Below are 26,351 nucleotides of genomic sequence, written 5' to 3'. Positions count from 1 at the left end.
TAACCATAATAAATACAGATGCGCCCAATGACGGAGCTCCAAAACACGTAAAACCAACTCTAACAAAATTGAGATGACAAATAGTTCTACAATAAGAGTCGGAGGCTTTAGCACACCAGTTTTCATGATGGACAGAACAACTAGAAAGAAACTCAACAAAGATATGAAAGATCTAAATAACACAATCAACCTACTTGACCTCATAGACATATACAGAACATATGACCCAACAACAACACAGTACACATTCTTCTCCAATGCACATGGATCATTATCGAGAATAGACTGTATATTAGGCCACAAAACAAGCCTCAATAAATTAAAAAATGTCAAAATAATACAAAGCAGCTTGTCTGATCATAATGCTATAAACTAGAAATCAGTAACAGAAAGAGCAAGGAAAGAAATAAAATACATGGAAAATGAATAACACCTTACTTAAATATTGGGTAATAGAAAAAATTAAAAATGAAATTAAAATTCTTAGATTCAAATGAGAATGAAAACACAACATACCAAAACCTTTGACACACAACAAAAGCAGCACTCAGAGAAGAATTTGTAGCAATAATTGCACACATCAAAAAAAAAGAAAAGGGGCAGGGCCAAGATGGCTGACTAGGTAGATGCTACCACGGATCCCTCTTGCAACAAAGACTCTGAAAAACAAGTAAATTGATCACATAAATGACAATCTACAAACCCTGACCATCAAACACAGGACTAAAGAGTTGACCTGAGTGACAGGGGAGTGAAAAGCCGTGCGCTGATGCAGCAACCACTTCTGCAACTGGCGTCCTGTGCCACAGCCTTGAGCTCTCGCGGTTCCCTGGTGCCAGAGTGGTGGGGCTGATTGCAGCTTACTGCCAAGGGGCAAGCAGGGGACACAGCCCTAACCCCTAACCCCCTGGAGTAACCTCCGTAGAGACTCAGCCAGCTCAAGCAGGCTGCACACTGACACAGCTGACAAGAGAACGAGCAACCACGGGGAAGCAGCGACTGCTTTCAGAGCCTGGAGCCAGCATACCAGTCAGAAAACCTTGGCGCCAGGCTTTGGACTAAGTGCAGAGGAGCTGAGCACAGCTTCCTGAGACGGCACAAGCACTGGACACAGCCCTAGGCCCCTGAAGTAACCTTGGGGGAAACCCAGCGAGCGCACGCGGGCTGCACAACAAGGAGGCTGAAAGGAGGAGAAATCACTGGGAAGCAGCGACTGCTTTTGGAGCCTGGAGTGCAGCATCCCAACCAGAAAACCTTGGCGCTGGGCTTTGGACTAGGAACGGAGGAGCTGATGAGGGCTCCCTGAGACGGCACAAGCACCGGATGCAGGCCTGACCCTCTGGGGCAATCTCCACCCAGCCAGGGCACACAGGCTACACACCCCTCTGGAATCTCAGATAAAACAGTCATCACCAAGCAAGATAAGTAACTTTGTCTATATTGCCGTGGGCTACTCTCTCCTAACTATCTGATCCCTCCCCTCCCTGCCCCAGGTGGCTTCATTAACATTGGAATTTCCTGGGCCAGGGAGTGAAGTGCTCTGAGGGTTTTTTTTCCTAACCCATTCTCCTGGTCCGAGAGAAACAGCAACTAACAACCCAGGGGGGAAGAAACCTTCCCAGACTTCCCTAAACTGGAATAAAAATACAGAATCAGCTCCAGCCAAGCATATGAGATCCACAGTCTTTGGCTTTCATCCCTACAGGGAACAAGGTGGCTATTATAATGCAGAGGCAATTCTGATAGAGATCTGACCATAACTGTTTTAGCAGAGCAGTGGAAAGACAAGTTTTCCAGGTCTGATACCTCTCTACCTATTAAACAGAGCCCTCACTGATCCACAGCAGGAGACTGAGGGCCGAAGCTCCACCCAAACCACCTAGTCACCTGCTAAATGGGTCTGAGGATAGTGATGCCTACCAATCTTTAGAGGTACAAGCACTGGGTGCCTAAGGTACAGCTGCAGAGCCCACCCACCAAAGTGCTCTACGAATAGAGACACACCTACCTGACTGGCACGTGGGGGAAGGCTGTCAGCGTCCTGCCCTCCTTGGAGTGTGACCCCCTGCCGCTGCTAGAATCTGATGCACACAACTATCACCACTACTCCTCTAATAGGTGACAGTCTACACCACACACTTGGTCACTCAAAATCGGAACACCTAAGCTGATTCTATTCAAGAACAGTGAATGGACTCTTAAGCTTATATATCTGGTAACAGCCCAAACCAGCTGGTAATAGGACATAAGTGATTCAAAGGCTACAACAATCAAGATGGCGCAATCTAGTAGCCCATCTGGGTATACTGAAACAAAACAAAATAAGAAGATAAGACTCAGTGAGCAAATATAAAATAAATCATTAAAATATCTTATAGATGGCTCAGAGACAGCAGTTGATATCAAATCACATAAAGAAGCAGACCATGACTGCTTCTACAAATCCCCAAATTAAAGAATCAAAATCTTTCCCAAATGAAGACAAAATCCTGGAATTGCCAGATGCAGAATATAAAAAACTAATATACAAAATATATATTAGTAGAATGCTTCAAGACATCAAGGATGACCTCAGAAATGAAATAAGGCAATCTACGGAAACAGCAAAGGAACACACTGTTAAAGCAGTTGAAGAAATAAAAAAGATTATTCAAGAACATAGTGGAAAAATTAAAAAGCTTCAAGAATCCAAAGAGACACAGCATTCAGATAACCGAAAGATTACCAGTAAAAATACAGAATTAGACAACTCAGCAGGAAGTCAGAGGAGCAGAACTGAGGAATTGGAATGCAGATTGGGGGAGTTGGAGGATAAGGCAATTGACACCAATATAAAAAAAAACGAGTATAGTTGAAGAAAAATCAGATAAAAGAATTTGAGAAAATGAAGAAACTCTAAGAATCATGTGGGACTCTATGAAGAAGAATAACTTGCGTGTGATTGGAGTTCCAGAACAGGGAGGGATAACAGAAAATACAGAGAGGATAGTTGAAGATCTGTTGGCAGAAAACTTCCCTGGCATCGTGAAAGATGAAAGGATATCTATCCAAGATGCTCATCAAACCCCATACAAGACTGATCCAAAAAGAAAATCACCAAGGCATATTATCATCAAACTTGCCAAAACCAAAAATAATGAGAAAATTTTAAAAGCAGCCAGGGATAAAAGAAAAGTCACCTACAAAGGAGAATCAATAAGAATAAGTTCAGACTACTCAGCAAAAACCATGCAGTCAAGAAGGCAATGGGATGGGATATATAGAGCACTGAAGGAGAAAAACTGCCAGCCAAGAATCATATATCCAGCAAAATTCTCTCTCAAATATGAAGGTGAAATTAAAACATTTATAGATAAACACAAGCTTAGAGAATTTGCAAAAAACAAAACAAAGCTACAAGAATTATTAAAGGAAACTCTTTGGTCAGAAAATCAATAATATCAGATACCAACACAACACAAGGTCACAGAACAGAACATCCTGATATCACCTCAAATACAGAAATCACAAAAACAAAATAAGTTTAATTTAAAAAAGAAAAAAAAAATGCTCAAAACAGGGAATCATTGAAGTCAGTATGTAAAAGATAACAATAATCAAAAAAGAGGGACTAAATACAGGAGGTATAGATCTTCCATATGAAGAGGAAAACAAGACAATATACAACGATACAAGTTAGGTTTTTACTTAGAAAAATAGGGGTAAATATTAAGGTAACCACGAAGAAGTCTAACAATTCCATACTTCAAAATAAAAACCAAGAAAAACATAACGACTCAGCAAAAATAAATTCAACTACTATGAAAATTAGGAACACACAATTTACAAAGAAAAACTTCTCAGCACAAAAAAGTAAGTGGAAAAATGAAAATGTCAATGACACACAAAAAAAGGCATCAAAATGACAGCACTAAACACACACTTATCTATAATTATGCTGAATGTAAATGGACTAAACACACCAATAAAGAGACAGAGAGTCTCAGACTGTAAAAAAAAAAGATCCGTCTATACGCTGCCTACAAGAGACACACCTTAGACTTAGAGACACAAACAAAAATTCAAAGGATGGAAAAAAATATATCAAGCAAACAACAATCAAAAAAGAGCAGGAGTCACAATATTAATTTCTGACAAAATAGATTTTAAGTTAAATTGATGACAAAGGATAAAGAAGGACACTACATAATGATTAAAGAGACAATTGACCAGGAAGATATAACCATATTAAATATTTATGCACCCAATGACAGGGCTGCAAGATACATAAAACAAACTTTAACAAAACTGAAAAGTGAGATAGACAGCTCCACAATAATAGTTGGAGACTCCAACACACCACTTTCAGAGAAGGATAGGACTTCCGGTAAGAAGCTAAATAGAGACATGGAAGATCTAATTGCTACAATCAACCGACTTGACCTCATAGACCTATACAGAACACTCCACCCAAAAGATGCAAAGTATACTTTTTTTTCTAGTGCACATGGAACATTCTCTACAATAGATCACATATTAGGTCATAAAACAAACCTTTGCAGAATCCAAAACATCGAAATATTACAAAGCATCTTCTCAGACCACAAGGCCATAAAAGTGGAGTTAAATAACAGAAAAACCAGGGAAAAGAAATCAAATACTTGGAAACTGAACAACACCCTGCTCAAAAAAGACTGGGTTATAGAAGACATTAAGGAGGGAATAAAGAAATTTATAGAATGCAACGAGAATGAAAACACTTCCTATCAAAACCTCTGGGACACAGCAAAAGCAGTGCTCAGAGATCAATTTATATCGATAAATGCACACATCCATAAAGAAGAAAGGGCCAAAATCGGAGAACTGTCCCTACAACTTGAACAAATAGAAAGCGAGCAACAAAAGAATCCATCAGGCACCAGAAGAAAATAAATAATAAAAATTAGAGCTGAACTAAATGAAATAGAGAACAGAAAAACAATTGAAAGAATTAACAAAGCCAAAAGCTGGTTCTTTGAAAAAATTAACAAAATTGATAAACCATTGGCCAGACTGACTAAAGAAATACAGGAAAAGAAACCACCTGAATAAGAAAAGAGATGGGCCATATCACAACAGACCCAACTGAAATTAAAAGAATCATATCAGATTATTATGAAAAATTGTACTCTAACAAATTTGCAAACCTAGAAGAAATGGATGAATTCCCAGAAAAACACTACGTACCTAAAATAACACAACCAGAAGTAGAACAACTAAATAGACCCATAACAAAAACAGAGATTGAAAAGGTAATCAAAAAACTCTCAACAAAAAAAAGCCCTGGCCTGGACGGCTTCACTGCAGAGTTCTAACAAACTTTCAGAGAAGAGTTAACACCACTACTAATAAAGGTATTTCAAAGCATAGAAAAGGATGGAATACTACGTAACTCATTCTATGAAGCCAGCATATCCCTGATACCAAAACCAGGTAAAGACACCACAAAAAGAGAAAATTACAGACCTATATCCCTCATGAACATAAATGCAAAAACCCTCAACAAAATTCTAGCCAAAAGAATTCAACAACGTATCAAAAAAATAATCCACCACGACCAAGTGGGATTTATACCAGGTATGCAAGATTGGTTCAATATTAGAAAAACAATTAATGTAATCCACCATATAAATAAAACAAAAGACAAAAACCAAATGATCTTATCAACTGATGCAGAAAAGGTATTTGACAAAGTCCAGCACCCATTCATGATAAAAACTCTCAGCAAAATAGGAATAGAAAGAAAATTCCTCAACATAATAAAGGGCATTTATACAAACCTAACATTTAACATCATCCTAAATGGAGAGGGCCTGAAAGCATTTCCCTTGAGAACGGGAACCAGACAAGGATGCCCTCTATCACTGCTCTTATTCAACATTGTGCTGGAGGTCCTAGCCAGAGCAATTAGGCTAGACAAAGAAATAAAGGGCATCCAGATTGGCAAGGAAGAAGTAAAATTATCTCTATTTGCAGATGACATGATCTTATACAGAGACAACCCCAAGGAATCCTCAAGAAAACTACTGAAACTAATAGAAGAGTTTGGCAGAGTTTCAGGTTATATGATAAACATATAAAAATCAGTTGGATTCCTCTACATCAACAAAAAGAACATCAAAGAGGAAATCACCAAATGAATACCATTCACAGTAACCCCCAAGAAAATAAAATACTTAGGAATAAATCTTACCAAAGATGTAAAAGACCTATACAAAGAAAACTACAAAGTACTACTGCAAGAAACTAAAAGAGACCTACAAAGTGGAAAAACATACCTTGCTCATGGATAGGAAGACTTAACGGAGTAAAAATGTCTATTCTACCAAAAGCCATCTATATATACAATGCACTTCCGATCCAAATTCCAACAACATTTTTTAATGTGATGGAGAAACAAATCACCAACTTCATATGGAAGGGAAAGAAGCCCCGGATAAGTAAAACATTACTGAAAAAGAAGAAGAAAGTGGGAGGCCTCACTCTACCTGATTTTAGAACATATTATACAGCCCCAGTAGTCAAAACAGCCTGGTACTGGTACCACAACAGGCAGACAGACCAATGGAACAGAATTGAGAACCCAGATATAAACCCATCCACATATGAGCAGCTGATATTTGACAAAGGCCCAGTGTCAGTTAATTGGGGAAAAGATAGTCTTTTTAGCAAATGACGCTGACATAACTGGATATCCATTTGCAAAAAAATGAAACAGGACGCATACCTCATACCATGCACAAAAACTAACTCCAAATGGATCAAAGACCTAAACATAAAGACTAAAACGATAAAGATTATGGAAGAAAAAATAGGGACAATGTTAGGAGCCCTAATACAAGGCATAAACAGAATACAAAACTGTACTAAAAATGATGAAGAGAACCCAGATAACTGGGAGCTCCTAAAAATCAAACACCTATGCTAATCTAAAGACTTCACCAAAAGAGTAAAAAGACCACCTACAGACTGGGAACAAATTTTCAGCTATGACATCTCCGACCAGTGCCTGATCTCTAAAATCTACATGATTCTGTTAAAACTCAACCACAAAAAGACAAACAACCCAATTAAAATTTGGGCAAAGGATATGAACACACACTTCACTAAAGAAGATATTCACGTAGCTAACAGATACATGACGAAATGTTCACGATCATTGTCCATTAGAGAAATGCAAATTAAAACTACGATTAGACTCTATATCACTCCAAAAAGGCTGGCATTAATTGAAAAAACACAAAATAATAAATGTTGAAGAGGCTGTGGAGAGATTGGAACACTTATACACTGCTGGTGGGAATGTAAAATGGTACAACCACTTTGGAAATCTATCTGGCGTTTTCTTAAAAAGGTAGAAATAGAACTACCATACGACCTAGAAATCCCACTCCTCAGAATATATCCTAGAGAAATAAGAGCTTTTACACGAACAGATATATGCACACCCATGTTTATTGCAGCACTGTTTACAATAGCAAAAAGCTGGAAGCAACCAAGGTGTCCATCAATGATGAATGGATAAATAAATTATGGTATATTCACACAATGGAATACTATTCATCGATAAAGAACAATGATGAATCTCTGAAATATTTCATAATATGGAGGAACCTGGAAGGCATTATGCTGAGTGAAATTAGTCAGTTGCAAAAGGACAAATATAGTATAAGACCACTATTATAAGAACTTGAGAAATAGTTTAAACTGAGAACAACACATTCTTTTGTGGTTATGTGAGGGGGAGAGAGGGAGGATGGGAGAGGGTTATTTACTGATTAGATAGTAGATAAGTACTACTTTAGGTGAAGGAAAAGACAACACTCGATACAGTCGAGGTCAGCTCAACTGGACTGTACCAAAAGCAAAGAAGTTTCCTGAATAAACTGAATGCTTCAAAGGTCAGCAGAGCAAGGGCTGGGGTTGGGGACTATGGCTTCAGGCAACATCTAAGTCAATTGGCAAAATATATTCTATTAAGAAAACATTCTGCATCCCACTTTGAAGTGTGGCATCTGGGGTCTTAAATGCTAATAAGCAGCCATCTAAGATGCATCAATGAGTCTCAGCCCACCTGGATCAAAGGAGAATGAAGAACATCAAGGTCACAAGGTAATTATGAGCCCAGAGACAGAAAGGGCCACATGAACTAGAGACTACATCATCCTGAGACCAGAAGAACTAGATGGTGCCCGGCCACAACCGATGACTGCTCTGACAGGGAGCACAACAGAGAACCCCTAAGGGAGCAGGAGAACAGTGGGATACAGACCCCAAATTCTCATAAAAAGACCAGACTTAATGGTCTGACTAAGACTAGAAGAATCCCAGCAGTCATGGTCCCCAAACCTTCTTTTGGCCCAGAACAGGAACCATTCCTGAAGCCGACTCATCAGACATGAATTGGACTGAACAATGGGTTGGAGAGAGATGCTGATGAGGAGTGAGCTACTTGCACCATGTGGACACTTGAGACTATGTTGGCATCTCCTGTCTGGAGGGGAAATGGGAGGGTAGAGGGGGTTAGAACCTGGCAAAACAGTCACGAAAGGAGAGACTGGAAGGAGGGAGTGGGCTGACTCATTAGGGGGAGAATAATTGGGAGTATGTAGTAAGGTGTATATAAGTTTATATGTGAGAGACTGACTTGATTTGTAAACTTTCTCTTAAAGCACAATAAAAATTATTAAAAAAGAAGAAAGTGCCAAACATGAACAGGTTATCATTACAACTCAAATATACAAGGACCAGCAAAAGAAGCGCATGGTCACCAGAAAAAGGAAATAATAAAGATCAGAGCAGAAATAAATGCAATAGAAAACAGAAAAAACAATACAAAGAATCAACAATATTAGAAATTGATTCTTTGAAAGGATCAATAAAACTGAGAAACCACTGGTCAAAATGACAAAGGAGAAAAATGAGAAGATTCGAATAAGTAAAATAAGAAATGAGATGGGTGACATTATAACAGAATCTTCTGAGATAAAAAAGGTCATAAAAGAATATTATGAAAAATTGTATCCCAACAAATTTCAAAACCTAGAAGAAATGGACAAATTTTTTGAAACACACTACCTACCTAAACTAACACAAATTTAGATTGAAAATTTGAATAGGCCCATAACAAGAGAAGAGTTTGAAAAGGCAATAAAAAAAATTCCCTACAACAAAAAAAAAGCCCTGACCCAGATGAATTACTAAACATTCAGAGAAGAGCTTGCATCAGTACTACTCAAACTGTTTCAGAACATAGAAAAGGAAAGGATACTCCCTAATTCATTCTATGAAGCTAGCATAACCCTTATACCAAAGCCAGGCAAAGACAGCACTAAAAAAAGAAAATCACAGACCAATATTTCTCAAGAAGAGAGATGCAAAAATCTCAACAAAATTCTAGCCATCAGAATTCAACAGCATATTAAAAAATAATACAGTATTGTCTTAGGTTGGGTTCTTTAGAGAAGCAAAACTAGTAAAACATATAAATATATATAGAGAGAGATTTATATCAAGAAAATGGCTCATGGGGCTGTAGAAGTTGGAACATCCCAAGTTCATTGATCAGGATAGAGCCTTTCCCAATTCATGGAGCTGCAGAAGCTGGTGAACCCAAGATTGTCAGGTTAGAAAGCAGGGCTCCCGCTCACAGGCTGTGAAGGTCGGGGAATACCAAAGTCAGCAGGCAAGACCACAAGGTTTCTCCTGATTCACGTAGCTGCAGGAGTTGGCAAACCCAAGATCAGCAGCTCAGGGAGCAGGATTCTTGCTCACAGGCTGTGAAGACCCACGAATCCCAAGATGGACAGGTAAGCTGCTAGCTCAAGTCCCAAGAACCGGAGGTCAGACAAGAGGCAGCTGCTGGATCCAGAACAAGCCAAAAACGAGCTGGAAGGCAAGCTGGAAGGAAGGAAGCAGTGGAAGGCAGAGAGATGAGGGGTGAAGGGGTGGTAAGCCGCCACAGGGCCCGCCCCTGCCGGTACCACTCAGCAGATTCTATCAGGAGGACGATCACATAACAAATTTCAACGGGGAAGTGATCATAACATTATACGACTGCCAAAATGCCGAGAATCATGGCCCAGCCAAGCTGACACTCAGTCTTAACCATCACAACTATGATTGGGTGGGATTTATACCAAGGATGCAAGGATGGCTCAACATTAGAAAATCAACCAACATAACTCACTGCATAAATACAACAAAGGAAAGGTATCACACGATCATCTCAATCGATGTAGGAAAGGCATTTGATAAAATCCAACACCCATTCCTGATTAAAAAAAAAAAAACTCTCAGCAAAATAGGAATAGAAGGGAAATTCCTCAGCATAATTAAGGGCATGTATGCAAAACCAAAAGCCAACATTAGTCTCAACAGAGAAAAATTACGAGCCTTCCTCCTTGAGAATGGGAACGAGACAAAGGTGCCCTTTATCACCACCCTTATTCAATATTGTACTGGAAGTTCTAGCTAGAGCAATAAGGCGAGAAGTGGAAATAAAGGGTATCCAAATTGGAAAGGAAGAAGTAAAACTATCCGCATAAGGAGACGACATGATCCTATGCGTAGAAAATCTCAGAGACTCCACAAGAAAGTTACTGGAACTAATGGAAGGATTCGGCAAAGTGACAGGGTACAAGAACAACACACAAAAATCAGTTGGGTTCTTCTACACTGCACCAAGGAGGACTCTGAAAAGGAAATCAAGAAATCAGTACCATTTATGACAGCCCCCAAAAGGATAAAATACCTAGGAATAAATCTAACTAAGGACATAATAGACTTATACAAGGAAAACTATAAAATACTACTGCAAGAAATGAAAAGAAATCTACATAAATGGAAAAACATTCCGTGTTCATGGATTGGAAGACTTAACAGTCTGAAAATGTCAATACTGCCAAAAGTTACCTATAGATATAATGAAATCCTGATCCAAATCCCAACAACACTCTTTAATGAAATGGAAAGACTAATCTTGAACTTTATATGGAAAGGTAGGAGGCCCTGAAGAGCTAAAGCAATATCGAAGAAGAAGAACAAAGTAGGAGGCCTCTCACTTCCTGATCTCAAAACTTACTATACAGTCACTGTGATCAAAGCAGCCTGGTATTGGTTCAATGACAGACACATAGATCGATGGAATAGAATTGAGAACCCAGAAGTAAATTCACTTATCTATGGGCAGCCGATCTCAACAAAGGGTTGAAGACTATTTGATGGGGAGGAAACAATCTCTTTAAAAAATGGTGCTGCCCAGTATCCACATGCAGAAAAATAAATATGGGTTCATGGCTCATACCATGCACAAAAACTAACTCAAAATGGACCAAAAACCTACATGTTAAAGCTAAAACTATGAAGTTCTTGTAAGATAACATAGGGACAAAACTAGGGAAAGTAATTTTCAGGGTAGTCTATCAAACAAAACTAAAAATGCACAGACAACAGAAGATATATTAGATAGTGGGGACCTCCTAAAAATTAAATACTTATGCTCATCAAAAGACTTTACCAAGAGAGTAAAAACAGAACCTATAGACTGGGAAAAAATCTTTGGCAATGACATATCTGATAAGGGTCTAACCTCTAAAAAACAGAAAACTTCAACACCTCATCAACAACAACAAAAACAATCCAGTCAAAACATGGGCAAAGGACATGAAAAGATATATCACCAAAGAGGACATTCAGGCAGCCAATAAATACATGAAAAGATGCCCACGATCACTGATCACTGGTCATTAAAAAAAAAAATGCAAATCAAAACTACAACAAGATTCTACCTTACCCTTGCAAAAATGGCAATGATTAAAAAAAAGGAAAATAACAAATGCTGGCAAGGTTGTGAAGAGATTGGAACTCTTGTACACTACTGGTAGGATTGTAAAATGGTACAACCACTATGGAAAATGGTATGGCACTTCCTCAAAAAGCTAGAAATAGAAAAAGCTTATGATCCAGCAATCCAACTCCCAGGTGTATATACTAGAGATATAACAGCAGTGACACGAATAGACATACACACACCTACGTTCATTGCAGCATTATTTACAATAGCAAAAACATGGAAACAACCTAAGTGCCCATCAGCAGATGAATGGATAAACAAATTGTGATACATACGTACAATGCAGTACTATGCAAATACAAAAAATAATGAGGAGTCCGCGAAACATAACATGGATGAATCTGGAGGACATTATACTGAATGAAATAAGTCAATCACAAAAGGACAAACATTGTATGGTCTCACTTTTATAAAAAGTCAAGAATAGTTATACACGCAGAAAACAATGTTCTTTATTACCAGGAATGGTAGGAAGAGGGAGGGGGAATCACTTTCTAGATAGCAGACACTTGTTATCTTTGGTGATGGGAAAGGCAATACCCAGTATGGGTGAAGTCTGTACAACTTGTCCAAGGTAAATAATGAAGACACAGAGAAGTACACAAGAATAAGGGACAATTTTGGTAACTGATATACAATTTTGTGACTACAATAACAACCAAAAAATGTGTGTGTGGTTACATAGCTAAATGTGTACCCAAAGCGCAAAACTAAACCCTTTGCTGTCAAGTCAATTCCAACTCAGAGCAAACCTATGGGACAGAGTAGAACTGCCCCATAGGGTTTCTAGGGAGCAGCTGGTGGATTTGAACTGCTGACCTTTTGGTTAGCAGCCTGAGCTCTTTAACCACTGCTCCACCAGGGGCTCCATATATGTGCATAGGAAGGCACGTGTGAGTATATGGGTATGTATGGACAGGTGTATTTGTAGGTATACGTATATACATGTTTATGTGGACTGCATTTACATTCATATATATAATAAACCACATAGAGGGCAGAGTTATGGATACTTCCTAGACATAACCAAACACCTCACGGAACTGGATTACTGGGTTTGAAGTCTTGGGACCATAGTCTCATGGGACGACTAGGTCAACTGACATAATTTATAAAGATAATGCTCTACATCCTAATTTGTTGAGTAGCATCTGGGGTCTTAAAAGCTTTTGAGTGGCCATCTAAGATAAACTATTGGTCTCTAGTCATCTGGAACAAAAGAGAATGAAGGAAACCGAAGACTCAAAGAAGAAGCTAGTGCACAGAACTAATAGCCCACATGAACCACGGCCTTATCTAGCCTGAGACCAGGCTACCACTACTGACCCTTATGACCAGGGACACAAAAGAAGGTCCCAGATAGAAAGGGAGAATAATGTAGAACAAAACTCAAAGTCCTAAAAAAGGCCAGGCTTACTGGACTGATAGAGACTAGAGGAAGCCCCTGAGATTATTGCCCTAAAATACCCTTTGAACGTGGAACTGAAACCACTCTTCGTGGTCTCCTTTCATCGAAACAATAGATTGGCTTAGAAAATAAATGATATCACCTATGAATACTATACCTCCTTTAATTATCAACTTTATGAGACCAAACGGTCAACATTGACCCTAAAGCAAAAATGAGAAGTTAAGGAGGGGCAGGGAAGCTAGACTAATGAAAACAGAACAAAAAGAGTGGAAATAATGAGAATGGTGACACATTGTGAAAAATGTAACAAATGTCATGGAACAAGCTGCATAAAAATTGTTAAAAGGGAACCTAATTTGCTATGTAAACTTTCACCTAAAAGACAACAAAATATTTTTTTTAAAGAAATAAATGCTACTATTTTTATTATTAGGCAATCAGTTACTGAGTTTGCTTGATTTTTACCTTTTGACTATCTCTTGAATTTGTCCTTGGAGTGAATGAGTTCCTTTATGTGGTTTTTTGCTTTGGTTCTTTGGAAAAATGGCTTGAGAGATTTTCCTGCTTAACCCTGAGGAGTTACATTTGCCCTATTTTTCTACCGCAGAGGATTTGCTACTTTTGTCCAGTTTGATTGACAATTTCTGGGTAAGCTTTAAAAAACTTGGTTTTATACTTTTTGTCTGGTCCTGGGCTACAGCCTTCCCTGTGATGTGTGTGCACTCTTCAGGGACTGGTCAATACACCCAAGCAAATGAAGTGACCATGGACTATGCAAATGAGGTGATTATAGTATACTATGTAAATGAAGTGTCTGGGGCCTACTGAGAGAGGATAGGTTAGTTTGTGCCTGCCCCCTACTGGGAGGGGCCGTGCCTTGAAATTTTCAAGGAGTTGTGTATAGGGTTGCTATGTGCTAGAATTGACTCCATGGCAATGGGTTTGGTTTTATTTTTTTGTGTATATATCTGCAGCCAGCCCCACAGAGGTTTTTGAGACAGAAAGAAGCAGGAAGAGAAGCAGCAGCAGAAAGAAGCAGAAGGAAGAAAGAAGCAGAGAGACACAGGAGGCAAGAAACCTCCTGAAAGAGCTGTAACACAGGTCCAGGGCTATAACTCTGAAGGCAGCTACAGATGCAAAAAGGGCCCAGTGGCACAGCCAGCAATGACAGACAGCAAGGCCAAGTGGAGCCTGTCCCAAGGGGGCCAAGAGGGGCCCACCCCCCAGGGGGCTGAGAGGGGGCCTGCACTGCCAAAAGGAGTTGAGAGAGCTGTCCTGCACTGAAGAAGGGAGACTTTGCCTGCATGCTTCCTTGTCCTGCTCCTGAGTTGTACTCTGTTATTTCCTTAACAAACCTTTAACTCTAAGTACAGTTTGTGAGTTCAGTGTGGCCATTGCAATGGATTATTGAACGCAGAAGAGAAGTAGAGAGCGCTGGTGTGAGAACTGGTAATAAGGCTGAAGAGTGGAGGTATGTCTGACCTCCACCCCATAGGGACCAGCCTTGGGCAGATACTGGTCATTATCCCTCTATAGCCAGGCTCTGACAACACAGATGCTACTACTACCAGTAGTCCAATTTCACTGTCCCCCACGGCCATCTTCATGTGTGTGCAATTAGGTGAAAGGTTTTGTTCATGGTGTGTAGCTTGCTTATTGAAAGGAAAAATCAGAGAAGAAAATCTACTCCCCAGTGAAAAGGGACAGACATCGGCTATCTCAGGCTTTCTGAAGGGGTGAGGGGTGAGGCAGCACTGGGGTAGGGGTGTGAATGCATAGCAACAGAGAGGTGGGCTGGAGAAAGAGAAGCTGAGAAGCCAACGTGACTGCAGCGGGTAGACAGATGGCTCATGGTGACCCCATATGTGTAGAGTAGAATTACTCTGTGGAGTTTTCAAGGCTGTGAACTTTCAGAAGCAGATTGCCAAGCGTCTTCTGAGGGCACCTCTGTTTCAGTTCAAACTGCTAGTAGTCGAGCACTTAACCACTTGAGCCACCCAGAGACTCCTAGTCCATTACTAGGCCAATACTATCCCATTGCTGTCTAATCGATTCTGACTCTAGCAACCGTATAGGACTGAGTAGAACTGTCCCATAGTTTCCAAGGAGCAGCTGGTAGATATGAACTACCGACCCTTTGGTTCGCAGTCAAGCTCTTAACCACTGCACCACCAGGGCTCCGTTAAGCCAATATCCCCTCATAAACACCTTTTAAATACAGCTACTCTATTTCATCCCTACTGTTGCTAGGTAAGCTCTTACTGGTTCTCTTGTGGGCTATAGCAATGGCCTCTTAAATTCCCCACCAAGCCATTCTTCACTCTGCAATCAGTATTATTACTCTAAAACCCCAACCAGGTCACATTCTTTTCCTGCACAAAAAATCCTCAATGGTCCCCAATTGCCTAGAGTGGAGCTATCCAATAAAAATATGAGTTACATAATTTTAAAGTTTGTCTCATTAAAAAATGAGTAAAAAGAAACAGGTGAAATTAATTTTAATAATATGTTTTATTTAACCCAATATTTCTAAAATGTTACCATTTCTATATGCAATCAATATATATTTTATACTGCTGCTGCTTTTAAATTTAAATAATTAAAATGTATTTAAATGCAAATAGATAAAAATGAAATAAAATTAAAATTCTCTCAATTGTACTAGCCACAGTTCAGGTATTCAATACTATTTATGGTTGGTGGCTATCCTATTACACAGCCCACGTCTCTAGTACAAGGTCAACTACCATCTCATGGTATACAAGTCTGACGTGCTGCCTCCTGCCTGCCTTTCATCCTGCCACCTCCTCCCTCCAGCACAGGCACCTGTTCCTCTGGTTACACCAAACCACTAGCTCTTCCCCCAAACAAACCATACTCTTTCACACGTCACACCTTTCCACATGCCGACCTGTCTGCCTTAAAACTCTCTCCTGTGTCTGCAAAAGTCAGTGTTTTGAATACTAAACCCCAAATTTGCCTCCTCTGTCCAAATCCATCCAGGGGCATCCTGAAAGAAAGAAAGGCGATCTTTCTTAGGTAAAATCAACCGTTGGAAACCCTATGGAGTGCGGTTCTGCTCGGAAACACATGGGGTCACCATGAGTCAGAATTGACTGGATTAACTGATTTTGTGTGTGTGTGTGTGTGTGTGTGTGCACGCAAGGCTCAAAATGAGAAGAAACGGTTGCAAACATCCATTCATAAATGGCATGTGGAATGTACAAAGTGTGAATCTAGGAAAATTGGAAGTCGTCAAAATGAAATGGAATGCATAAACATTGATATCCTAGGCATTAGTGATCTGAAATGGACTGGTATTGGCCATTTTTAATTCGACAATCATATGCCAGGAATGACAATTTGAAGAGGAATGGCCTTGCATTCATCCTCAAAAAGAACATTTCAAAATCTATCGTGAAGTACAAGGCTGTCAGTGATAGGATAATATCCATATACCTACAAGGAAGACCAGTTAATACAACTATTACTCAAATTTATGCACCAACCACTAAGGCCAAAGATGAAGAAATTGAAGATTTTTACCAACATCTCCAGTCTGAAATTGATCGGACATGCAATCAGGATGCATTGATAATTACTGGAGATTGAAATACAAAAGCTGGAAACAAAGAAGGATCAGTAGTTAGAAAATATGGCCTCGGTGATAGAAATGATGCCAGAGATTGCATGATAGAATTTTGCAAGGCCAGAGACTTCTTCATTGCAAATACCTTTTTTCACCAACACAAACAGTGACTATACACATGGACCTCGCCAGATGTAATACACAGGAATCAAATTGACTACATCTGTAGAAAGAGATGATGGAAAAACTCAATATCATCAGTCAGAACAAGGCCAGAGGCTGACTGCAGAACAGACCATCAATTGCTCATATGCAAGTTCAGGTTGAAACTGAAGAAAATTAGAACAAGTCTATGAGAGCCAAAGTACAAACTTGAGTATATCCCACCTGAATTTAGAGATCACCTCAAGAATAGATTTGACGCACTGAACACTAATGACCAAAGACCAGATGAGTTGTGGAATGACATCAAGGACATCATACATGAAGAAAGCAAGAGATCAGTAAAAAGACAGGAAAGAAATAAAAGACCAAAATGGATGTCAGAAGCAACTCTGAAACTTACTCTTGAATGTCAAGTAGCTAAAGTGAAAGGAATAAATGATGAAGTAAAAGAGTTGAATAGAAGATTTCAAAAGGTGGCTTGAGGAGACAAAGTAAAGAATTATAATGACATGTGCAAAGACCTGGAGATGGAAAACCAAAAGGGAAGAACACGCTCTGCATTTTTCAAGCTGAAAGAAGTAAAGAAAAAATTTAAGCCTCAAGTTGCAGTATTGAAGGATTCTATGGGAAAAATATTAAACAAATCAGGAAGCATCAAAAGAAGATGGAAGGAATACACAGAATCACCATACCAAAAAGAATTGGTTGGCGTTCAACCATTTCAGGAGGTACCATGTGAGCAAGAACCAATGGTACTGAAGGAAGAAATTCAAGCTGCACTGAAGGCATTGGTGAAAAACAAGGCTCCAAGAACTGACAGAATACCAAATGAGATGTTTCAACAAACAGATGCAGCACTGGAAGTACTCACTTGTCTATGCCAAGAAATTTGGAAGACAGTTACCTGGCCAACTGACTGGAAGAGATCTATATTTCTACTCCCAAGAAAGGTGATCCAACCAAATGTAGAAATTATCAAACAATATCATTAATACCACCCACAAGCAAAATTTTGGTGACGATCATTCAAAAGCAGCTGCAGCGGTATATGGATAGAGAACTGCCAGAAATTCAAGCTAGATTCAGAAGAGGATGCAGAAGCAGGGATATCACTGCCGATGTCAGATGGATCCTGGCTGAGAGCAGAGAATACCAGAAGGATGTTTACCTGTGTTTTATGGACTATGCAAAGGCATTTGACTGTGTGGATCATAACAAATTATGGATAACATTGCAAAGAATGGGAATTCCAGAACACTTAATTGCGCTCATGAGGAACCTGTACATAGATTAAGAGGCAGTCGTTTGGACAGAACAAGGGGATGCTGCGTGGCTTAAAGTCAGGAAAGGTGTGCGTCAGGGTTGTATCCTTTCACCATACCTATTCAATCTGTATGCTGAGCAAATAATCCCAGAAGCTGGACTATATGAAGAAGAATAGGGCATCAGGATTAGAAGAAGACTCATTAACAACTGGTGATATGCAGATGACACAACCTTGCTTGCTGAAAGTGAAGAGGACTTGAAGCAAATACCGGTGAAGACGAAAGGCTGCAGCCTTCATTATGGATGACACCTCAACATAAAGAAAGCAAAAATCCTCACAACTGTACCAATAAGCAACATCATGATAAATGGGGAAAAGACTGAAGTTGTCGAGGTTTCATTTTACTTGCATCCACAATCAAGACCCATAGAAGCAGCAGTCAAGAAATCAAAAGATGCATTGCATTGGGCAAATCTGCTGCAAAAGAGCTCTTTAAAGGGTTGAAAAGCAAAGATGTCACCTTGAAGACTGAGGTGCGCCTGACCCAAGCCATGGTGTTTTCAGTGGCCTCCTATGTAGGTGAAAGCTAGATGATGCATAAGGAAGATCGAAGAAGATGCCTTTGAATTGTGGTCTTGGTGAAGAATATTGAATATACCATGGACTGCCAAAAGAACGAACAAATCTGTCTTGGAAAGAGTACGATCAGAATGCTCCTTAGAAGCAAGGATAGCAAGACTGCGTCTCACATCCTTTGGACATGTTGTCAGGAGGGACCAGTCCCTGGAGAAGGACATTATGGTTGGTAAAATAGAGGATCAGCGAAAAGGAGAAAGACACTCCGTGAGATGGATTGACACAGTGGCTGCAACAATGGGCTTAAGCATAACAATAATTGTGAGGATGGCAAAGAACCGGGCAGTGTTTTGTTGTTTTGTACATGGGGTTGCTATGAGTCAGAACCAACTCATTGGCACCTAATAACAACAACAATTGATTGTGTGTGTGTGTGTGTGTGTAAGACTCCTCAGACCCTCTAGGCTGAGTCAGTCATTCTCACCTCTGTGCCTCTGTGGTGCATTAATGCTTCTATTATAGTTAAATCGTATTTTCTGCATCAAAGATTGCGACACATGATTTGACACATCAGCTGACAACTAGGCAGACTATTTGAAAATCAGGAATAAATGGTTTTTGTGATTATAGTACTTACTGTTTTATATTGAAATTGTGTTTGTACATGTGTGGGTGGTGAGTGCCTCAAGGACACTGACGGTTCCTCTTCACCTTGGAATCCCCAGTTCTAGTTCTTCCCCACTTTCAGATTATGCAGGACAAATCTCTCCCCACCGGATACAGCAAATACTTGTGGGAGGAACTATATAAACAAGTTAAATAAGCTATCTCTTCTTTCCCTTAACCTTCACTTCATTTTGCTTTATCAAAACCACCCTTACAACTTTTGTTCCTATTCCAGGTATACGTGATTGTTGACAGTGAAAGCTATTAACAATTGTACAGGGATTTGCATTTTCAAAGGGTTCAAAGACTTAAACCAAGATGAAATACAAAGGGCAGAGAGAAAGGCATCTTCCAGTTACAGGGAGAAGCAGGGGGGTAGTCTGAAATCTCTGAAGGCATACTTCAGATAGGTATGGCTGGGTACAGGATTAAATCATTTCAAAAGCACACAGTAGAATGAGAACTCTGTCCACAAGCTTCTGTGGTGCTTACAGGAAAACAGCCCATGCAAGGTTCAGAAACTTCCCAGAATCCGAGGCTGGGTGAGGTAGGTACTCACTGCACTTCCCCCACCCCCACTACCCTCACCACCCTCACCACGTGCATTTACTCTGTTCATAAACTCTGCCGGACTGTGAGTCACCTGAGCGCAGAGACTACAATTCAATGCTGCATACTCATTGCCTAGCACAATCCTTGGCACCTGCTAGGTACTGAGAAACCGTTTTAATTCTCCTGGAATATGGCTTTTTGGGCTCTGTGGAGTTGGGGTGACCCACTCAAGCCATTTGTCATTTTGAACTTTAAGCCTTTAAGGAAGTGGTTTTCCTAAAGTCACCTTCAGGTCAAACAATAGCCTAGTAAGCAGCTTACTGGAGACCGTTTTGCCTTAGGCAGTAGGCTCTTTTGGAGAATCATCTACGTGCAGTCAGTTTTGAGAAATAGGACTCCAGGGTCTGGCTGAAAGTTGTGTTTTAGGATATATGGCACATCCTTAACGAGCCTGTTTTTAAAACTGACTGACCCTGAGGTCCTGCACGTGCTCTGATTTTCTCCTGAGAAACCAACATGAAAGTAATTTACAGTGACCTTCCCGAGACACCCTGCCTGGACTCTGCTGTATAACCTGTTTTCATTATACTCTCTTTGGAGCACCTTTCTGATACTTTCAGTTTGATGCTGCCAATTCAAATCTTATCTACTCACAATGAATGTATTCTGTTACACTAATTTCTCATGTTTCTATGTGAATTTAGATTTTAACAGTACTTAATACACATGTGTTCAATCAATGGACAAGAGAGTGTGAGCAACTAGTGAGCTACCCTAAAGCATGCTTGACTCCAGCCATATCTGGTCCGCCACACAGTACAGTCCTCCAGGGAAGCACCCTCAGGATCAGTGGTTCTTGGTGCTTCAAGTGACACTTTCTTCCAAGAAAATGGGGCAGCTTCTTCCTGTGGTATTGTGTTGAGTTTTGCTTAAGACGTTTACAGAAAGGAGAGCTTCCATTTCTGAAAATAAGCGTAAAAGCAGAGAAAGTTAAAACACTAGGTTAGTTTGTAAATGAAAGAAATCTCTCTAGATGCTCTAAATGAGAAAACTATTACAACAACCAATGGAAAACAAACTAAGATTTGGGTGGCTCGTCTTATTGCAGGCCCAACTCACTTATTGATTATGTGAAGATGGACAAGTCACCAATATTTTCCAGTCATTTCTTTGTCAACAGAATGAGAAAACACTTGGACTGGATGATCTCTGTGCTCCCTTTTGCCTTTGTGATTTAATAAAGCCCCACAACAAGGGAATTACTCTTAGCCTTCAAGGTCCAGGTCTTCTCTGAAGCAATACACCAGTTATTCCCGTTACGTTTTCATCTGTCACCTTATTTAAAATAATTAGTGTTTATAGTAATTTTTATTTCATTTATGGTGCTAGTTATTCTCAGTTTGTTCCTATCCCCACAGCATCCAAGATTCATTTTATGCCCTTCTCTGTGGCTCCCTTTGCCATTTGAATTTCACCAATAAAAAACACTGGCAAGACGTTAGAGGGCAGGAGGGGAGAAAGACCAGGGTATTCCTTCCCTACTGTGTTGGTCTCCTGGGGCTGTAGTAACAAATACCACAAACGAGGTGGTTTATAACAACAGGAATTTATTCTCTCCCAGTTCTGGAGAAGCTCAAGATCATGGTGTTGTCAGGGCTGATTCTTTTGGAGACTCTGATGGAGCTCCACGGCTCTCTCCTAACTTCTGGTGGCTGCTGGAAGGAAAGCTTGGCATTCCTTGGATTGTAGACACATCCCTCCGAGCTTTGCCTCTGTTTCTGCTCTCACAAAGCCTTCTCTCCTACTTGTCGCTGCATCTCAAATACCCCTCCTCTTTCTCTTATAAGAACACCAATCATTGGATTTAGGTCCTACCCTAAATTCAGGATGATCCCATCTCAAGATTCTTGCTATGGATTGAATTGTGTCTCCCCAAAATACATGTTGTAAAACTTAACCTCTATACCTGTGGTTATAATTCTATTTGGGAATGAGTTTTCTTTGTTACATTAATGAGACAGGATTAGTGCAGGGTGTATCTTGAGTCAATCTCTTTTGAGTTATAAAAGAGATTAAACAAGCAGGCAAGAGAAGCAGAAATGCAGAAAGAGAGATGCTGAGCCACACAAAGATTGCCCACAAGCAGAAGCTCAAATAGGCAGGGACTTTCCCCCTGAGCCGACGGAGACAGAAAACCTTCCCCTAGAGCTGGCACCCTGAATTCAGACTTCTAGCCCCATCAACATCAAGAAAACAAAAATCCTCACAACTGGACCAATAAGCAACATCATAATAAATAGAGAAAAGATTGAAGTTGTCAAGGATTTCATTTCACTTGGATTAACAATCAACACCCATGGAAACAGCAGTCAAGAAATCAAGCAACGTATTGCATTGGGCAACTCTGCTGCAAAAGACATCTTTTAAGTGTTTGAAAGCAAAGATGTCACTTTGAGGACTAATATGTGCCTGACCCAAGCCAGGGTATTTTCTTTCACTTCTTATGCATGTGAAAACTGGACAATGAATAAGGAAGACTGAAGAATTGATGCCTTTGAATTATGGTGTTGGCAAAGAATATCGAATATACCATGGGCTGCCAGAAGGATGAACAAATCTGTATTGGAAGATTTGTGATCTTCCTCAGAAGTGAGGATGGTGAGACTTCATCTCACATACCTTGGACATGTTACCAGGAGGGACCAGTCGCTGGAGAAGGACATCATGCTTTATAAAGTGGAGGACCATCAAAAAAGAGGAAGACCCTAAATGAGATGGATTGACACAGTGCCTGCAAGAATGGACTCAAACATAGCAATGATTGTGAGGATGGCGCAGGACTGGGCAGCGTTGTTTTCTATTGTACATAGGGTCACTATGAGGCAGAACTGACTCAGTGGCACCTGACAACAACAACAAACTGGTGAAAACAAATGTCTGTTTGTTGTTGTTATTAGGTGCTGTTGAGTCAGTTCTAGCTCATAGCGACCCTGTGTACAACAGACTGAATCACTGCCCCGTCCTGCACCAACCTCATGATCCTCATGATCACCCATTTTTGGTATTTCTGTTATAGCAGCACTAGTTAACTAAGAATTTAACTTAATTTCATCAGCAAAGACCCTACTGCCAAATTTAGTCACATTTACAGGTACCAGGGGTTAGGGTTTAAACATGTATTTTGGGGTCACAGTTCATCCTAATTGCACCTGCCCTGATGTTATGTCTCTGTAGAAGCAGCCTCTCCCCCACGGTTCCAATTCTTACTGTTGACACTCTTTTCTCTCCCTTGTCCATTTTGCCCTAGAGGTGGTAATGGCTTCCCACTATTGCTAGCCTCTGAGTACCTCAGAGCCCCGATTACAAGTGATTGAGTTATTGAATATCCTTCAAGCCCAAAAAACAGTACAGGAATAAAATCTGCACTGATGGAAAATAACTAGCAAGAGGTGAAAGTGAGCCTAGACATAGAGTTTATAAGGATGGAAGCCAGGCAGGAAGCTAAAGAGTGAACTTTATGTTTTTTGCTAAAAAAAAAAAAAACAAAACTCATATCTGGTTCATTTTTTCTAAGTCTTTTCTCAGAGCTCACTTTTTGTAGGTTTATGTGAAAATAGGAAGTTATAATCAGTTTAAGTTAAAGACTCCCCTGAATTTAATGCCACCTCTGAATGGACTTCAATGCCAAGTATAATAATTAGAATAAACTTGGATTTTTTTTTCTAAGGTATTGTTTTTGTGCCCTGGAGTCCTTGGATGACTCACAGTTAGCACTCAACTACTAGCCGAAAGATTGTTGGTTTTGAACCCACCTAGAGGTATTTTAAAAACAGGCCTGGAGATCTGCTTCCAAAAGGTCACAGCTTTGAAAACCCTGTAGAATGTTCTACTCTGCACACATGGAGTCACCATGTATGAGTCAGAATCAACTTGATGGCAATTGATCTTTTTTTTTTTTTTGCCCCACCTTTATCTAAGGAGCCCTGGTGGCTCAGTGCTTAAGTGCTTGGCTACTAACCGAAAGGTCGGTGGTTTGAACTCACCAGCCACTCCGAGGGAGAAAGATGTGGCATTCTGCTTCCACAAAGATTTCTGCGTTGGAAACCTTATGGGGCAGTTCTACTGTGTCCTATGATGTCGTTATGAGTTAGAATCGACTCCATAGCAACGGGTTACCTTACATCTACTAGAGATGGGTTCTAGGTACCTTTATGTCCAACTCTCAACACAAAAGAGATTAATTCATGAACTTTTGGAAGAGGGCAGTCTTGACTTGTGATACACTGAGAAAAGAATTTGAGGACAAGCAGTTTATTGGAAGGGGGCAATGCTAGGAAGCACTGGTAGGGGAGAGTGAAGGGAGATGGGAAAAGGGGGGGAACCAACCAGGAACGCATTGTCAAGGCAGTTACGTTCCTGGCACCGACAGCTCAAGCCTGACGGGATTCTGGAGACTATGTAGGAATATCTCCATTTTCCTAATTGAGAAGCTAAGAATCTGGAGTATTTCTCCTTCCACTCCCCACTCATCTTTGGTTGAGGGCTGTTTCTGAGGACACTAACTCTCTCGCACTTACTGCTTGTTCTTTGCTGGGCTGAGCGTGCTGCTGAAATCCCTCAGGCTGAGCTATGGATGTTCACAGTAAGCAGCTCTGGCTTGCCAAGGTCAATGTTAAGGGATCCAGGTGGGACATCAGCAGCATCTGCTGAAGAAAATCACACACCGTTAAAGAAAAAGACAAAAAACAAAAACACAAATGTACCTTCCAGTAATATGGCAGACTAAGCTAGATTGTGCTAAACCAAACAAAAACCAAACCCATTGCGGTCAAGTCAGTTTTGGCTCATAGTGGTCCTTTAGGGAGGAGTTGAACTGCCCCATGGGATTTCCGAGGAGCAGCTGGTGGATTTGAACAGCTGACCTTTTGGTTAGCAGCCTCGTGCTTAACCACTGCACCATCAGGGTCCCTAGACTGTATCATATATGCAAATTCTTCCCTCCTCTATCTTTGCCATGGTGGATGGTGAGCAGAGTGTCATTTCCTACTGTGTTGTCTCCGGGCTTGGCCATGTGACTTGCTTTGTCCAAAGAAAGATTAGAAGATGTGATAAGAGTGTTGTTCAGTGTCATAGAGTCGGTTTTCAACTCACAGTGACCTCATGTGACATAGTAGAACAGCCACATAGTTTTGCAGGCTGTGGTCTTTACGAGAGCATATTGCCAGACTCGAACTGCCAAACTTTGGTTAGTAGTCAAGCTCTTAACCATTGCATCACCAAGCCTCCTTGTGATAACAGAAAAAAAAAATTTGTGTCATCAAGTCAATTCCAACTGCCCCGTAGGGTTTCCAAGGCTGTAATCTTTATGGAAGCAGAGTGCTGATCTTTCATTTAGCACCCGAGCACTTAACCATTGTGCCACCAGGCTCCTATGTGATAAGAGTAAACCCGTTGCTGTCCAGTTGATTCCAACTCATAGTGGAATGGAACTGTCCCATAGGATTTCCAAGGAGCAGCTGCTGCGTTCAGACTTTTGGTTAGCAGCCGCGTTCTTAACCACTGCGCCACCAGGGCTCCTGTGATAAGAGTGGAGGCTTTAAATTACCTGCGTGGTTTGACTTGGCCTTCTGAGCTTCTGTCATCTACCTTTTGACGCAGAATTCTACATTGGGGAATCATTCCTACAGAAATACACAGGCACAAATTACATTATGCAAAAGGACGTTCACTGCAGAATTCATTGTAAAGGCAAAAACACTAAGAGGAACCTAATAGAAGAATGAGTAAAGAAGTTATGGCATACTCTTACTATGGAAATTTATGTAGCGTGTCTTTACGTGGGAAGATGTGTATGATGTCTAAAATGGGAAAAGTAGATTCCAGAACAACATAAAATCCCATTTTTGTAACAACAAAAACCTATAGTTGTGCATATTCAAACATCATTTTGTATCTCTCTTCCATATAAATAAAGATTTAAAAAAACCTGAATCATAAATAACATCTTTGAGCACTGCAGTTGGGGGAAACAGAGAAAAGGGAGATTTCCAAACATGTGTTAAATTATTGGGATGTTTCAAAAAAAAACAAACACAAAGCTGTATGAAGAAGAAAACAAAAACAAAATGGTCCCTAATTTTCCTGCTAAGAAACGTCTCCTGACATTTTTTTAATATCATACATGACACATATATAACGTGATACATTTAAAAAGGAAGAGATACAAAATAAAAGTGAAAGCCTCTGTCCTTTT

Source organism: Elephas maximus, chromosome 3 (genome assembly GCF_024166365.1).
Source record: "Elephas maximus indicus isolate mEleMax1 chromosome 3, mEleMax1 primary haplotype, whole genome shotgun sequence".
In the NCBI taxonomy this organism is placed as follows: domain Eukaryota; kingdom Metazoa; phylum Chordata; class Mammalia; order Proboscidea; family Elephantidae; genus Elephas; species Elephas maximus.
The sequence above is the reverse complement of the archived record's forward strand: the minus strand, read 5'-3'. Positions refer to the sequence as shown.